The following is a 16335-nucleotide window of genomic DNA, read 5'->3' on the forward strand; positions in this document are numbered from 1 at the left end:
CCACATCTGAAATACTGTGAGTAGTTTTGCTTCCAATATTGTATTGAAGGCGGTACAGCAAAGCTTCACTTGATTGGTCCCTGGGATGAGAGGGTTGTCCAATGACAAGAGGCTGATTTAATTGAATCTTTATTCTCTGGAGTTTAGACGAATGAGAAGTGATCTTGTTGAAGCATACAAAATTCAGAAGGGGCTTGAAAAAGTTAAATGGAAGAGGTCCTTTCCCCTGACTGAGGAATCTTGACCACCGAGACACAGTCTCAGTCTCAGGTTAAGGGGCCGATCATTTAGGACTGAGATGTGGAAAAATATCTTCACCCAAAGAATTGTGAATCTTTGGAGTTCTCTCCCTCAGAGGATTGTGGCTGTTCCATCGAGGGATAGATTGAAGGCTGGAGTAATAGATTTTTGATCTCAGGGAATTAAAGGGAGTGGGGAGGAGCTGGTGCAAATGTAATTGAAGCCATAGATTAGCCATGATCATACTGAATGATGGTGTGGTTTATTCCTGCTCCTGTTGCTCTTATATTATTCAAACTAATGGAACCTTCTATGGAATCACAACATGCCACAGCATTGAAACAGCTCATCAGCTCAGAGCATCATCTTCACACAAGCCCTTCATTTAATCCCATCTCCCGCTCACTCCTCGTAACTTTACACAGTCCAGAATATACAGAGTATAAATGAAACTCCTTCTGGCAATGTGTAAATTGCTCAGCAACTTGCTACAAGAAGCAACTTCCTCATAAATTGCAAATTCAACCACAAGTTGCGAAGATTTTTGCAGTTCTGCTATTAACTTTGAAGAAACCACATCTCACACTTAACCTCGTTATTTCCAGCAGTTTGCAACATTTGCACATTAACTGGCCATTAAATTCCCATGCAAATTCCCATCTCATTATTATCAGCTCAAGTAACCTTTCAATTATGATTGGCAATTAACCTCCTTTGCCCAGATTGTAAAAGGATGAAGTCTCACACCTTCAGGTGATGAATTGGGTTTGGAGATTTAAGTCAATTTTAAATGTTTCCTTTCCACAGATGCTGCCAGAAATCTATCCAGCATTTTCTGTTTTTATTTCAGATTTCCAGCATCTGCAATATTGCACTTTTATTTCAATGTTCTTACTTTTCCCTTCTGTCCCTTTTTTTAATCCAAAGTTTCTTTCAGTCTATTTCTCTTTCTACAGTGAATTTCACGCTGAATTCACCCACTCAAATTCATCCTCATTCTCACTCCTTCCGAGAGAGTCATAGAGGTTTACAGCATGGAAACAGGCCCTTCGGCCCAACTTGTCCATGCTGCCCTTTTTTTTAAACCCCGAAGCTAGTCCCAATTGCGCGCATTTGGCCCATATCCCACTATACCCATCGTACCCATGTAACTATCTAAATGCTTTTTCAAAGACAAAATTGTACCCGCCTCTACTACTGCCTCTGGCAGCTTGTTCCAGACACTCACCACCCTCTGTGTGAAAAAATTGCCCCTCTGGACCCTTTTGTATCTCTCCCCTTAAACCTATGCCCTCTAGTTTTAGACTCCCCTACCTTTGGGAAAAGATATTGACTATCTAGCTGATCTATACCCCTCATTATTTTATAGACCTCGATAAGGTCACCCCTCAGCCTCCTACGCTGCAGGCAAAAGAGTCCCAATCAATCCAGCCTCTCCTTCTAACTCAATCCATCAAGTCCCGGTAGCATCCTAGTAAATCTTTTCTGCACTCTTTCTAGTTTAATAATATCCTTTCTATAATAGGGTGATCAGAAGTGTACACAGTACTCCAAGTGTGGCCTTACCAATGTCTTGTACAACTTCAACAAAACGTCCCAACTCCTGTATTCAATGTTCTGACCAATGAAACCAAGCATGCCGAATGCCTTCTTCACCACTCTGTCCACCTGTGACTCCACTTTCAAGGAGCTATGAACATGTACCCCGAGATCTCTTTGTTCTGTAACTCTCCCCAACGCCCTACCATTAACTGAGTAAGTCCTGCCCTGGTTCAATCTACCAAAATGCATCACCTCGCATTTGTCTAAATGAAACTCCATCTGCCATTCGTCAGCCCATTGGCCCAATTGATCAAGATCCCATTGCAAACCGAGATAACTTTCTTCACTGTCCACTATGTCACCAATCTTGGTGTCATCTGCAAACTTACTAAACATGCCTCCTATATTCTCATCCAAATCATTAATATAAATGACAAATAACAGTGGACCCAGCACTATATATCCTGACTTGGAAATAAATCACCGTTCCTTCACTGTCACTGGGTCAGAATCCTGGAACTCGCTCCCTAACAGCACTGTGGGGGTACCTACACTACATGAACTGCAGCAGTTCAAGAAGGGATGGGCAATAAACGCTGGCTGAGAGAGCGAAGACCACATCCTGTGAAGGAATAATTAAAATTCTTAATCCTGTAATCTAATTGGCTAAGGGAGTATACAGTTTGATTATTCACTAACGTTCCAAATGTTGCTTTGTGATCAATTCACATTTCCAGAAGTTGTAAGCAAGGAATTTGAAAACCTGAACATGTTGTAAGACTAACAGGGTACATCACAATGTTCCTCGTTCTAACAAAACTTCACCCTCATTTTTCATTGTTGCGCCCTTTCACCGAACCTCAGAATTGTTCCAGTGTAGAAGGCAGCAACTCCAGTCAGTGCCATTGCCCCACCTTCTCCCCAGCCCTACACGCAAGAACATACAAAGTGTCATGAATGAAGCCCAGCCCATCAATCAAACCAGCCTCCCATCCACTGACTCTGTCTACACTTCCCGCTGCCTTGGAAAAGCAGCCAGCATAATTAAGGACCCCACGCACCCCGGACATTCTCTCTTCCATCTTCTTCCGTCCGGAAAAAGATACAAAAGTCTGAGGTCACGTACCAACCGACTCAAGAACAGCTTCTTCCCTGCTGCTGTCAGACTTTTGAATGGACTTACCTTGCATTCAGTTGATCTTTCTCTACACGCCAGCTATGACTGTAACACTACATTCTGCACTCTCTTGTTTCCTTCTCTATGAACGGTATGCTTTGTCTGTATAGCGCGCAAGAAACAATACTTATACGAATACATGTGACAACAATAAATCAAATCAAATCAAATTCTCACATTTAGCAAGTTTCCGTTGAAATCCTGGGTAGAATTCTGCCATTTTCTGGCAAGGCATCACCTTGGCTGGATAAAGCAGAGGGTAGCCCGCCAGCAACATTGTCGAGTTTTCCCACCGTGTTTATAAACTGAAGGTAAGAGGCGGGTCCCATGACATCACACTGGCGGGGTGCACTCATTTTTTAAAAATCGGGATACCCATTTTAAAAATAAAAATAGTTACGCCCCCCTCTTCTGCACGAACCCATCCACAACCCCTCCCTCCGCCCCACCGACGTTTCAGGCTCATCCCCATGGAATCCACTTCCCACCCCCACAGTCCTGTCCCCTGGACTTTTAAAGCTGGGATTCCTGTTCTGTTATTGGTAGTGAGGTGGGGACAATTGATCCCACTGGTGTAGAAGCCGGTTTGAGACTCCTGTGCGATTCTCTGCCCTTCCCGTCCTCAAAAATCGGAAGCGGGAAATCCCGCCGTCTGGCTCAGACGCAGCTTCTGTTCCCACACAAACTGAGGAAGACATCTGGCATTCACCTGGTGTTTATCAATTTAATTTAATTACATTGTTTAGTTCCTCTGACACCTAAACGAAACCCAACACTCTATATTTATCCTTAACTTCACCCTTATTGCTATTTCGCATTTTTAAACTCGACTCTTTCTTCAGAATAAGAGAACTCTGTTCCCAGTTTCTGAAATATCACAGCTCGTTATGGCTAGGGAGCTACTAATAGACCAATTTCAAAGGGAGCTAAAGGATTGGCATTTGCATTTGATAAGCTAACCATGCTAGTGGAGTCATTGAGGGAAGTTCCAAGTTGTCCTGTCCAATTAAGTCCTTACAAAAAAGTTAGCTTTGCCTCCAAATGACTGAATGTCACTGAGGGTGTCGCAAATAACGAAGAACAGAGGTATGATGATGAAAGAAGTATTGATAAAGCACTTCCTTCTTGAGACAATGTCTTCCCAAATGTAAGAGCCTCAACATAAATAACACCCTTTTCAATCCACAGTAGCTGAGGTTATGTTGGAGCTGTACAAAACTTTGGTTAGGCCACAGCTGGAGTATTGTGGAAGGATGTGATTGCAATGGAGAGTGCTGATAGGAAGGCAGTTCCAGGATTTTGACCCAGTGACAGTGAAGGAACGGCCGATATATTTCCAAATCAGGATGTTGAGTGATTGGAAGGGGAACGTCCAGTTGGTGGTGTTTCCCAGATGTCTGCTGCTCTTGTCCGTCTAGATGGAAGTGTTTGTGGGTTTGGAAGGTGCTGCCTAAGGAACCTTGGTGTGTTTCTTGCCCTGTATCTTGTAGATGGTACACAGTTGCACATCCTTGTTTTCAAATCCCTTTATGGCTCAGTTGTACCCTTTCTCTGTAATCGCCTCCGGTCCTACAAACCTCTGAGAAAACTGCACTCCTCTAATTCAAACCTCTTAACCCCACTAAGAAAATTAAAGGCAGTATCAAACTTAAAGAAAAAGCATAATTGCACCAAGTTAGGTGGCAGAAGATTGGACAGAATATAAGAAACAGCAAAGAATGACTAAAAGGTTAATGATGTGGAGATGCCGGCGTTGGACTGGGGTGGGCAGAGTAAGAAGTCTCACAGCACCAGGTTAAAGTCCAACAGGTTAAAGTCCAACCACTCACCTGAGGAAGGAGCAGCACTCCGAAAGCTCGTGATTCCAGATAAACCTGTTGGACTTGAACCTGGTGTTGTGAGACTTCTTACTGTAAAAGGTTAATAAGGAGGGAAGTTCAGAGTATGAGAGAATGTTAGGTAAAAACGTTAACAAAAAGTGAGCCTCACTCCTATAGAAAGTGAGTCTGAGGAATTGATAGTGGAAAGTAAGGAGATGCCAGATGAATTGAGGAGGTATTTTACATCATTCTTCACCACAGAGGATACAATCGGCATCCCAGAAATAGCTGGAAATGGAAGGGAGGGAGGAACTCAGGTAAATTACAGACAGCAGGGAAGTGGTAGTGGGCAAATCATTGGAGCAGCAGGCTGGAAAATCCCTGGATCCTGATGGACATTATCCTAGGTGTTGTGTACATGGCACTTGGGAGCACTTTGATGAAAATGGACGGAACTATATTTGTGGTGTGTAATATCTTCCACAGCTGCTTCTCTTTCTGCTTCTTGTTCAAATCACCTTACTTCACTTCCGTTTGCATACATCACTGCAGCAGGATTCCACAATGAGCCAATATGAACAAAAATAAATACATAACGGCATGGTAGCACAGTGGTTAGCACTGCTGCTTCACTGCTTCAGGGACCTGGGTTCGATTCCCGGCTTGGGTCACTGTCTGTGTGGAGTTTGCACATTCTCCTCGTGTCTGCGTGGGTTTCCTCCGGGTGCTCCGGTTTCCTCCCACAGTCCAAAGATGTGCGGGTTAGGTTGATTGGCCATGCTGAAAAAATTGCCCCTTAGAGTCCTGAGATACGTAGGTTAGAGAGATTAGTGGATAAAATATGTAGGGATATGGGGGTAGGGCCTGAGTGGGATTGTGGTCGGTGCAGACTCGATGGGCTGAATGGCCTCTTTCTGTACTGTAGGGTTTCTATGATTTCTATGAACACCAGGACCTTAAAATAAGTGGCTGGGGAGAGAGTTGATGCATTCAGGGGAAGTTCCATTGGATTGAAAAATAGCAAATATAACTCCGTTATTCAAGAGACGAGGGAGATAGAAAGCAGGGAACTACAGATCAGTTAGCTTAACTTCTGCTGTAGGGAAAATGATAGAAGCTATTATTAAATAAGTGATAGCAAGCAGGACAGTTAGATAAATTCAAGCTAATCAGGCAGAGGCAATATGGTTTAGTGAAAGTGACATCTTGTTTAACCAATTTATTGGGGTTTTTTGAAGGAGTCGCATGGGAGGTGGATAAAAGGGAACTGTTGGATGTACTGAACTTAGATTTCCAAAAGACATTTGATAAGGTGTCACATCAAAGGTTATTGTGAAAATAAAAGCTCATGGAATAGGGAGCTACATATTGGCATGGATAGAAGGGCGGCAAGGTGGCTAGTGGTCAGCACTGTTGCCTCGCAGCGCCAGGGACCCGGGTTCGATTCCCAGCTTAGGTCACTGTCTGTATGGAGTCTGCACGTTCTCCCTATGTCTGCATGGGTTTCCTCCGGGTGCTCTGGTTTCCTCCCACAGTCCAAAAGACATGCTGGTTAGGTGCATTGGCCATGCTAAATTCTCCCTCAGTGTACCCGAACAGGCACCAGAGTGTGGCGACTGGGGGATTTTTACAGTAACTTCATTGTAGTGTTAATGTAAGCCTACTTGTGACACTAATAAATAATTATTTTAAAATTTGAATTTTTAATTTTTAAATATTGATAGAAGTTTGGGCAGGCTTAGACCTGCAACAACTGGAGCTTAGAAGAGTAAGAGGCAATTTGATTGAAACATATAAGGTCTTGAGGGGTATTGACATGTTGGATATGGAGAAGATGTTTCCCCTTGTGGGAGATTCTAGAGCTAGGAGTCACCATTTAACAAGGTTGACTTCCCAACCAATCAGCATCCTTTTCTTCTGCAGTATAAATTGTTATGATAATTTAAAGTTTGCCATTCTTTCATTTGTCCTGATGAGTTAAGGTGAAAAACTTCAGCAGCATGTCTCTTTTTCAGCAAGATTCTAGGAACACATTAGCTGTCTCTGGCCTGTGTGTGGCTCAGTGCTGTATGTGTTGGGGAGTGGGCTAAGACTGGAAAGTAAACTCACAGCTGTCAGGGTCAGGAGGGGAAATGAGTTCGAGCACAAGTGCAGGCTGCTTATCTACTGAGTGCAGAGTCCCAGCGGGACCGAATGGAAGCTGAGCCTTTGATTCATCACTTGCTTGGTGTAGACTGATCTGGTCTCTTCAACGCACCAACAGCCACAACCAATAATTCTTCTTGGCTGCTGCTACATGACTGCACTTGAATAAACAATAATCCTTTGAGATGTGGGCAAGACTGACATTTATCAATGGCAATGTCACAGCCTTTCAGAGGGCATTTAAAAGTCAACCATGTTGGTGTGGCACCAGAGTGCCACATAGGCCCAGACTGGGCAAGGATGGCAGGTTTGCTTCTGTAAAGGACATTCGCCAACCAGCTGTATGTTTTACAACAATTCAACCACTTCACGGTCACCCTTCCCGAGGCCGCAATTTATCGAAAACCTAACTCAAGTTCTCAAACTGCCCATCTTGGGATTTGAACTTGGGATGTGTGGCTCACTAGCCCAGACTCTGGATTACTAGCCCAGACTCTGGATTACTAGCCCAGACTCTGGATTACTAGCCCAGACTCTGGATTACTAGCCCAGACTCTGGAATACTAGCCCAGCAACATAACCTCCCCTTGCTCCGCAAATCGGACCACCAATCTGAACTGGAATTCATATTTGAAATCGGCGCACCTCTGATTGGAAATGTGAAACTGCAGAAAATGAGGAACTTTGATCATCTTGCCAACGGAAAGAGCAGAAGGGCTTTTTCTCTTGACACAAGCCTGCTTAGAGTTCTGCAATGTAGTCATTTCCCACAGTGTAGCTATGACACTTGGAGACGTGACTGTTTCCTTGGTAGCTATAAGTTCAAGCTTGCTACGGAACTTGACAAATGCATTAGCAGCAAACCATGTAGTGGCTTGTCCGCTCGTCACCCATTCTCAGTGAGAGAGTTCTCATTTCTGTAACTGTTGAAAATTGTACTGTGTCGAATTAAACTGATGTAATCTATTCTGCAATGGTTATTTAAAGCCTGCAACAATAAGCAGAACCTCGATAAAAATATCCTAATTTCCAGAACCAACACTGCTATTTAAAGAAAGAGTTTCCATTTTTATAACATTTTTTGCACATCAGGATGTTCCAAAACTCTTTGCTGTCAAGTAATCATTTATTCTCGAGTGTAGTCATGTAGGATTGCACAGCAAGATTCCACAAAGAGGTGTGAGATAAATAGCCAGAGAATCTCTTTTCTTGATCGTAGTAAGGGATAAACATCGGCCAGGACACGAGGGAGAACTTTCCTGCTCCCTCTTTCAGAAGTGTCACTGGAGAATTTGTATTGAGAGGGTAGACAGGGTCCTGTGTTCAATCTCACAACCATTTTGGGAATTGGGATCGAAACTCACAGCGATAAAGGCCAAATACTGCGGATGCTGAAACAATCTCCACAGATACCATGGGCGACGCGGTGACACAGTGGTTAGCACTGCTGCCTCACAGCGCCAGGGACCCGGGTTCAATTCTGGCCTCGGGTCACTGTCTGTGTGGAGTTTGCACATTCTCCCTGTGTCTGCGTGGGATTCCTCCCACAGTCCAAAGATGTGCAGGTTAGGTGCATTGGCTATGCTAAATTGACCCTTAATGTCAGGGGGATTAGCAGGGTAAATATGTGGGGCTGTGGGGGTAGGGCCTGGGTGGAATTGTGGTCGGTGCAGACTCGATGGTCCAAATGACCTCCTTCTGCACTGTAGGATTCTATTCTATGGATACTGTCAGACCCTCTGGGTTTTTGCAGCATTTTCTGTTTTAGTTTGAAACTCGCAACCTTTGGAATCATGGATAAAGAGAGTTACCCATCAAATCGATCTTGGGAATTAACCCAAGAATTCCAATTATATTCCATAAAAATCCATAAAACAGAGACGGAACAAATCAGGCCATCAAAATCTTCATTTCACAAACCCTGGCTATCTGCTTCTTGATGAATCCTGAGGAAATATTCTGTAAAAATATCCAAAATGCTACAAGCAAAATTTAACAATCAATCCTGATATTTGTACCTCCATCCTGATCCAGATTGGGTACTTTTCACAGTGATCCTGCAACCAGTGTCCAATTGGCCAGCTCTGTCCATTCTTACCACTGTCACAGAGCATAGCTGAGGCCAAAACGTTGTGACTTCAAGAAGAAATTAGATATTGCTCTTGGGGCTAAGGGGATCAAGGGATATGGGGGAAGGGGGGGGTCAGGATGTTGAATTCAATGACCAGCCATGGTCAAGAGCACTCTCGAAGGGCCAAATGGCCTATTCCTGCTTCTAGTTTCTATGTTACCTTGGCAACCTATGGTCCAGTTTCTATGGTCTAGTTCCTGAAGCTAATAGATGCAGCATCACTCACATCTCACAAGCTCCATTTCTCCTGGGTTATGGTGTTCTTTGAGCTTTGTTCATTCTGAACTCAGGATTGAACTCTCTAACATTCAATAGAGAATTGCAATGAACATGAACGGGAGCAGATGGTAACCGTGTTATAGGAGCTGGACTTTAGATATCAGCAAAAGCTCAGATCCCAACTTGGCTCCGTTTGTCTCTGCTCCTGGGATGAGGAGAGGAAAATGATTCTTGCTGCAGACTGCTGGCTGTTTCCTGGGCTGAGGAGATGGGTAGAAGATTCCTGAGGATTGAAATTCCCCCTCCCATACCCCCAAACCCTGATCCTCACACAGCCTCCCCAACAGTCAGAAACTTCCAAAACAAACTTGCTTCAAACTCTTGAGGCTGAAATGATCAGAAAATTATTCCATCAATGATGGTACTCATCCAGATGAAGATATTAAATTTCTTCCCCAGTGTGTGACCTCTGTGTTAAACCTCGCCAGGGGAGCAGGGGGCAAAGCAAATTCCCTCGTCATCTTCAGTATTTGCTGATGGCTGCGACATTTATAAATTCACTGGGATAATTCACATTGAAAAGAGGAAACCTCACAAACCACCTGAACTCCGGGCTGTTTGGGATTGTCAGTAACACGGGTGAACTCTGGGGAACGTAGATAAGGTTGAATCCTTTCTCCAGACTGAGATTGAACAGGTGGAGTGGACAGCGATACACAATCCACAAAACAACAGAGAACAAAGCTCTGGGATAGAACCATCACTGAGTCACAACACTCACTCACCTCCGTGTCCTTACCATTCTGCATTCAGACATCATAATTTCCCAGCCCTTTTAATCCACTCACAGGATGTGAGTGTCACTGACCCATCCCTAATTGCCCTTTGAGAGGGTGGTGGTGAGCTGCCTTCTTGGACCACAGTAAGAAGTTTAACAACACCAGGTTAAAGTCCAACAGGTTTATTTGGTAGCAAAAACCACACAAGCTTTCGGAGCCTTAAGCCCCTTCTTCAGGTGAGTTGGAATTCTGTTCACAAACAGGGCATATAAAGACACAGACTCAATTTACATGAATAATCTCCACATCACCACTTCTTGAACCACTGCAGTCCCTGAGGTACAGGTACACCCACAGTGGCTAGGGAGGGAGTTCCGGGATTTTGACCCAATGGCAGTGAAGGAACAGCCAATATAATTCCAAATCAGGATGGTGAGTGGTTTGGAGGGGAACTTGCAGGTGGTGGTGCTCCATGTATCTGCTGCCCTTGTCCTGCTAGGTGGCAGTGGGTTTGGAAGGTGCTGCCCAAGTAGCCTTGGTGAGTTGTTGCATCGTATGGATGGTACACACGGCTGTGTGGGTGGGTGGTGGAGGTGAATGTTTAAGGTGATGGATGGGTGCTGATTTATTTGATTAGTTAACTGTCCACCTGCGAGAAAGAGTTTGGACCTGAATTGCTGATCCACCCATTCTCTCTGTAGGTAACCTGCTGTAACGTTCTGTTTTTGCTTTGCACAGGGACTTCACTCCTATTGTTCACACTTTTGAGGGAAGTTTCAGCTAAACACTCAGATCAATGAAGGTAAAGCATGGGAAACTCCATACTGAGTCTCACCCCACACTTTGATATTAAACACTGACCAGATCCCTTTCACAGACCCACCCCTGCTCCTCCCAGACAGACAGACCCGTCCCTGCCTTTCCCAGACAGACAGACCCGTCCCTGCCTCTCCCAGACAGACAGACCCGTCCCTGCCTCTCCCAGACAGACAGACCCGTCCCTGCCTCTCCCAGACAGACAGACCCGTCCCTGCCTCTCCCAGACAGACAGACCCGTCCCTGCCTCTCCCAGACAGACAGACCCGTCCCTGCCTTTCCCAGACAGACAGACCCGTCCCTGCCTCTCCCAGACAGACAGACCCATCCCTGCCTCTCCCAGACAGACAGACCTGTCCCTGCCTCTCCCAGACAGACAGGCCCGTCCCTGCCTCTCCCAGACGGACAGACCTGTCCCTGCCTCTCCCAGACGGACAGACCCGTCCCTGCCTCTCCCAGACAGACAGGCCCGTCGCTGCTTCTCCGCGACGGATAGGCCCATCACTGCCTCTCCCAGACAGACAGACCCGTCCCTGCCTCTCCCAGACGGACACTGTCTGCTATTGGTAGGGTTCTGAAGACTGTGGAGGAACAGAGAGATCTTGGGGTCCATATCCACAGATCTCTAAAGGTTGCCACTCAAGTGGATAGAGCTGTGAAGAAGGCATATAGTGAGTTAGCTTTTATTAACAGGGGGTTGGAGTTTAAGAGCCGTGGGGTTATGCTGCAACTGTACAGGACCTTGGTGAGACCGCATTTGGAATATTGCGTGCAGTTCTGGTCACCTCACTATAAGAAGGATGTGGAAGCGCTGGAAAGAGTGCAGAGGAGATTTACCAGGATGCTGCCTGGTTTGGAGTGTCGGTCTTATGAGGAAAGGTTGAGGGAGCTGGGGCTGTTCTCTCTGGAGCGGAGGAGATTGAGGGGAGACTTAATAGAGGTTTATAAAATGATGAAGGAGATAGATCGAGTGAACGTTCAAAGACTATTTCCTCGGGTGGATGGAGCTATTACAAGGGGGCATAACTATAGGGTTCATGGTGGGAGATATAGGAAGGATATCAGAGGTAGGTTCTTTACGCAGAGAGTGGTTGGGGTGTGGAATGGACTGCCTGCAGTGATAGTGGAGTCAGACACTTTAGGAACATTTAAGCGGTTATTGGATAGGCACATGGAGCACACCAGGATGGTAGGGAGTGGGATAGCTTGATCTTGGTTTCAGATGAAGGTCGGCACAACATCGTGGGCCGAAGGGCCTGTTCTGTGCTGTACTGTTCTATGTTCTATGTTCTATGTTCTATTGCTTCCCAATCCCGGCAAGCTGCTCTTTCTCCACAATGTCCAACCAGATATTTTTATTCTTTTCATTTTGCAATGGCTTAATCAATTCAGCAGTGTTGGATTTTCCTGGGGTCGGAGTTCTCCAGTCCCTCGCCCCATTTCCACTCCCAGCGAGAACGGAGAATTAGTGCTCACCCAAGTCTCCACTCACAGCAGCGGGACTGGAAAATCCCAGCCACAGGTGAGGTTTTTTAAAAAGTTTATATATTAGTCACAAACAAGGCTTGCATTAACACTGCAAAGAAGTTACTGTGAAAATCCCCTAGTCGCCACACTCCGGCGCCTGTTCGGGTACACCGAGGGAGAATTTAGCACGGCCAATCCACCTAAACAGCACGTCTTTCGGATTGTTGGAGGAAACCAGAGCACCCCGAAGGAAACCCACGCAGACACGAGAAGAATGTGCAGACTCCACCCAGACAGTGACCCAAGCCGGGAATTGAACCCGGATCCCTGGTGCTGTGAGGTGCCCTAGTTCTCTTTAGTTGGAGAATCCCAATCACACGCGAGGTTGGAGAATTCCGCTGTGGGCGAGGTCGGAGTACTCCGGCCTGGGAATCTATCCTTTGTGTCTGACATGATCTTCTTTTCTGTCTTGATCAAGGTTGGTTAATTCTAAAATCGGCTAAAGGTTTTTTCCATTTCGCAAATTTGCATGATGATCACAAAGCCACATCCTATCCCCCTGTCACACACATGCCACACGTTTGAGACAAACCAATCTCCAGCTGCAACATATTCTTCTCAAACCAGCTGAATATTAATTCAGACCCAGTTTCTTTCTCAGACGAGATGCTGAACTGAGACTCAGTCTGGTCTCCCAATGTACTTTTCATAGAACAACAAAGAAATTCTCCCAGTTCCTGAACAATATTTATCTTTCACCAACATGACTGAAACAGGTCAGCCTTCCTGGGCCTTTGGGAGTTAGCAGCGTTCTGCCTCAAGCAGCGCTCGCTGTTCAAACACCATCGCACAGTCTCCATCCTTAGATTTGAGCACTAAGATGGCTGATGCTTCAGTGCTACACCGAGGGAGTGCTGCACTGTTGGAGATCCCATCCTTTGGATAAAATATTCTGCTCAGGTCTCATCCATGCCGCTGGGAACTGAAAGGATCCCACGGCACATTGAAGAAAAGTGGAATATGTCCTGGTCGACATTTGCAGTTTATCTAGCAGTCTCACAATGCAGTTTCTGGTCATTGATTCCATTTCCGGTTCTGGAACATTGACCTGTATAAATTAGCAGGTCTGAGTTCTGCATTGACGACACTCTGATGGAGTTTACTGGCGATGAAACACTCAGACATCCTGAGAGAGGTGAAAGGTGCTAAATAAATGCAGCCACTTTCCTGAGGAAGGATCCTAAACTCATCAAGCATCGTTCTCCACACTGAGGGCATCATCAGAACCTTAGGTAATGGATTGGGATCTCAGTTTATGGCAAATTGCAGAGATGGCTGCACTAAAGTACATTCCATGATCCGCTCCAGCGGCTAAGCCATTCCTTCCTCAAAATTAATGCTGAGGATCAGGAGGAGGCCATTTGGTCCTGCCATTGTATTCGGTCATGGAAGGTATGTACCTCAAATCCAAATAATTCACCATCGCTCCATAACCCTGAGGCCCTTACCCAAGAAAAAAACAACCATGAAATGTTAATTATCCCCCAACACCCACTTCTTTTAGAGAGAACGTTCCGGATTTCCCCCACCCTTTGTGTGGGGACGCCTTTCCTGATATCACTCCTGAAAAGTCTGGCTGTAAATTTGAGATTCTCCAGTTGTATCCTCCCCCAACCAGGGGAAGGATTGTCCCTCGATCAAATCCTTCATCATTTTAAACACATCACTGGCATCGACCCAGCAGTGTGGATATTGCCCAGGTATGTCCTATACACAACAAACAGGACAAATCCAACCCGGCCTTAGGCAGTACCTTCCAAAGCCACGACCTCCACCATCTAGAAAGACAAGGGCAGCAAGTACCTGGGAACACCACCACCTGCAAGTTCCCCTCCAATCCACACACCAACCTAACTTGGAAATGTATCAGCCATTCCTTCACTGTCACTGGGTCAAAATTCTGAAACCCGCTCCCAAACAGCACTGTGGGTGGAGCAAGGGTAAATGTCAAGGGTAAATATATCGCTTCTCGGCCTTTTGGCTAAGATCAAGTGTAGTATGGATCGGCTGCACTTGGTTGAGGTCATTAGGTTACACTGAAGTTTCATATGAAGCAATTTTTAAAAGCGGCATCTCGGCCTTTTGGCTAAGATGCAAATGAGCTCAAGTCTTGGAGGAGGAACCTCCCCCTTCTCCAATCAGCTTGGCTCATGTAGATCATGCCCTGTCTTGTCAGCCTGGATCGGAAATGTCTCAACTTGTTGAGACTCTGAATTGGATTTGATTTGATTGAATTGGAAAAGTATAAAAAATAAAAAATAAAAATGTCAAGGTTAAATATCAGGATGACACAGTGGTTAGCACTGCTGCCTCACAGCGCCAGGGACCTGGGTTCGATTCCCGGCTTGGGTCACTGTCTGTGCGGAGTCTGCTCGCTTGCCCCGTGTCTGCGTGGGTTTCCTCCGGGTGCTCCGGTTTCCTCCCACACTCCAAAGATGTGCTGGTTGGATGCGTTGGCCATGCTAAATTCTCCCTCAGTGTACCCGAACAGGCACCTCTTGCAGTGTAAACCTACTTGTAACACTAATAAATAAACTTTAAAAACTTAAAATTAAACTTCAAATTAGGGATGGGTAATAAACATTGGCCGAGCCAGCGACACTCACATTCCAGAAATAAATAAAAAATACTCAGCACATTCAAACTGTGAAATTCCAGGAATATTTACTACCGGGACAATATGAACGGTATGCTTTGTCTGTATAACGCACAAGAAACGATACTTTTCACTGTATCCCAAAACATGTGACAATAATAAATCAAATCACATCAATATTTAGTAGGGAACTGCAAATGCAGACTGGGAGGTATTTCAGTCGTGGTAACTGTCACCATCCTAGGGAAGAAATCATTCACACTCATCATTACCTTTCAGTTCCCCTTACAGAACGGACAGACACACCATCGAGGTTTCTGACCTCAGTCACAACCAATTACTTTGCAACAATACCATAAAAATAGCTTGTACTTGAGTTCAAAACAAAGAACAAAGAACAGTACAGCGCAGGAACAGGCCCTTCGGCCCTCCAAGCCTGTGCCGATCATGATGCCCTAACCAAAGTAAACAAATCTCGGTCCGTATCCCTCTATTCCCTCCCTATTCACGGACCCACCCAGATGCCTCTTAAATGTTGCTAATGTGCCTGCTTCCACCACCTCCTCTGGCAGCGCGTTCCAGGCACCCACCACTCCCTGCATGAAAAACTTCCCCCGCACATCTCCCTTAAACTGTCCCCCTCTCACCCTGAACCTGTGCCCCCGTGTAATTGACACTTTCACCCTGGGGAAAATGCCTCTGACTGTCCACCCTGTCTGTGCCTCTCATAATTTTGTAAACCTCTATCTGGTCTCCCCTCAGCCTCCGTCTTTCCAGTGAAAACAATCCCAGTCTATTCAACCTCTCCTCATGGCCAACACCCTCGAGACCAGGCAACATCCTGGTGAACCTTCTTTGCATTCTCTCCAAAGCTTCCACATCCTTCTGGTAGTGTGGCGACCAGAACTGCACGAAATACTCCAAATGCGGCCAAACCAAGGTTTTATATAGCTGCAACATGATTTCACAACTCTTGTACTCAATGCCCCGGCTGATGAAGGCAAGCAGGCCATATGCCTTCTTAATCACCTTGGCCACCTGTGTTGTTACTTTTAGGGAACTGTGGACCCGCACGCCCAGATCCCTCTGTATGTTAATGTTCCTCCGGGTTCTGCCATTTACAGTGTAATTAACACCTAAATTCAATCCTCCAAAATGCATCAATCACCATTATCATAGTTAAACCTCGCAGGGTGCTTCAGTGGAGCATTATCAAGCACAATCTGACACCAAGCCATACAAGGAGGTATTAGGGACAGGTGGCCAAAAGCTCAGTCAAAAGGATAGGTGTTAGGGGCATTGAAAAGCGGAGGAGAGGTTTATGGTGGCCAGATCCCGAGAGA

The 16335-nt window shown here is 45.6% G+C and overlaps 2 protein-coding genes and 1 pseudogene across 3 annotated transcripts in view; 1 reads left to right on the forward strand and 2 right to left on the reverse strand.

Moving 5' to 3' along the window:
- Window positions 1–16335, reverse strand: part of LOC144504254 (uncharacterized) — a 450031-nt gene that overhangs the window by 327635 nt on the left and 106061 nt on the right. The gene's annotated exons all lie outside the window — the stretch shown is intronic.
- LOC144504251 (protein-tyrosine kinase 2-beta-like) overlaps window positions 1–16335 on the reverse strand; it is a 144083-nt gene that overhangs the window by 124336 nt on the left and 3412 nt on the right. The gene's annotated exons all lie outside the window — the stretch shown is intronic.
- Window positions 14358–14564, forward strand: LOC144504976 (U2 spliceosomal RNA; annotated as a pseudogene).

Source organism: Mustelus asterias, chromosome 15, assembly GCF_964213995.1.
Source record: "Mustelus asterias chromosome 15, sMusAst1.hap1.1, whole genome shotgun sequence".
Taxonomy (NCBI): domain Eukaryota; kingdom Metazoa; phylum Chordata; class Chondrichthyes; order Carcharhiniformes; family Triakidae; genus Mustelus; species Mustelus asterias.